The 1,445-nt window shown below is 39.5% G+C and overlaps 1 non-coding gene across 1 annotated transcript; it reads left to right on the forward strand.

Moving 5' to 3' along the window:
* The first annotated feature begins 551 nt into the window (after positions 1-551).
* Positions 552-659, forward strand: LOC112713495 (small nucleolar RNA R71). Its single transcript, XR_003158467.1, has one exon. It is a non-coding gene; the product is annotated as a small nucleolar RNA R71 (small nucleolar RNA).
* The last annotated feature ends 786 nt before the right edge of the window (positions 660-1,445 follow it).

The raw sequence follows: 1,445 nt of genomic DNA on the forward strand, positions 1-1,445 counted from the left end.
CTGTCTGTTACTGAGAAGATGATGGAAAAGGCTTGCTATTGCTAAACCTGTTTCTTCCACCATTATTGTTGTTGAAACCTTGTTAAGGTCTCTGTTAATCCTTCCATGAGAGATTTTGGATGATTTCTCCATGAAGGATTATAGGTGTTTCCATAGGGTTCTCCCATGTAATTCACCTCTTCCATTGATGGGTTCTCAGGATCATAAGCTTCTTCTTCAGATGAAGCGTCCTTAGTACTGCCTGGTGCAGCTTGCATTCCAGACAGACTTTGAGAAATCATATTGACTTGCTGAGTCAATATTTTATTCTAAGCCAATATGGAATTCAGAGTATCAATCTCAAGAACTCCTTTCTTTTGATTCGTCCCATTGTTCATAGGATTCCTTTCAGAAGTGTACATGAATTGGTTATTTGCAACCATTTCAATGAGTTCTTGAGCTTCTGCAGGCGTCTTCTTCAGATGAAGAGATCCTCCAGCAGAGCTATCCAATGACATCTTGGACAGTTCAGACAGACCATCATAGAAGATACCTATGATGCTCCATTTAGAAAGCATGTCAGAAGGACACTTTCTGATCAATTGTTTATATCTTTCCCAAGCTTCATAGAGGGATTCACCTTCCTTCTGTCTGAAGGTTTGGACTTCCACTCTAAGCTTACTCAATTTTTGAGGTGGAAAGAACTTTGCCAAGAAGGCATTGACTAGCTTTTCCCAAGAGTTCAGGCTTTGTTTGGATTGTGAGTCCAACCATATCCTAGCTCTATCTCTTACAACAAAAGGGAATAGCATAAGTCTGTAGACCTCAGGGTCAACCCCATTGGTCTTGACAATGTCACAGATTTGTAAGAATTCAGCTAAAAACTGATGAGGATCTTCCAATGGAAGTCCATGGAACTTACAATTCTGTTGCATTAGAGAAACTAATTGAGGCTTAAGCTCAAAGTTGTTTGCTCCAATGGCAGGGATAGAGATGCTTCTCCCATAGAAGTTGGGAGTAGGTGCAGTAAAGTCACCCAGCACCTTCCTTGCATTGTTGGCATTGTTGTTGTTTTCGGCTACCATGTCTTCTTCTTTGAAGAATTCTGTTAGGTCCTCTACAGAGAGTTGTGCTTTAGCTTCTCTTAACTTTCGCTTCAAGGTCCTTTCAGGTTCAAGGTCAGCCTCAACAAGAATGCTTTTGTCTTTGCTCCTGCTCATATGAAAGAGAAGAGAACAAGATAATATGGAATCCTCTATGTCACAGTATAGAGATTCCTTGAGGTGTCAGAGGAAAAGAAAAATAGAAGGAAGAGGTAGAAGAATTCGAACTGAGAAAGATAGAGTTTGAATTGTGCATTGAGGAGGAGTGTTAGTCAATAAATAGAAGGATGTGAGAAGAGGGGAAGAAATTTTCGAAAATTAAAGTGAATTAATTAAGAGAAATTTTGAAGAAATGGTAATTGA

The sequence above is a fragment of the Arachis hypogaea genome, chromosome 9, assembly GCF_003086295.3.
Source record: "Arachis hypogaea cultivar Tifrunner chromosome 9, arahy.Tifrunner.gnm2.J5K5, whole genome shotgun sequence".
Lineage (NCBI taxonomy): Eukaryota > Viridiplantae > Streptophyta > Magnoliopsida > Fabales > Fabaceae > Arachis > Arachis hypogaea.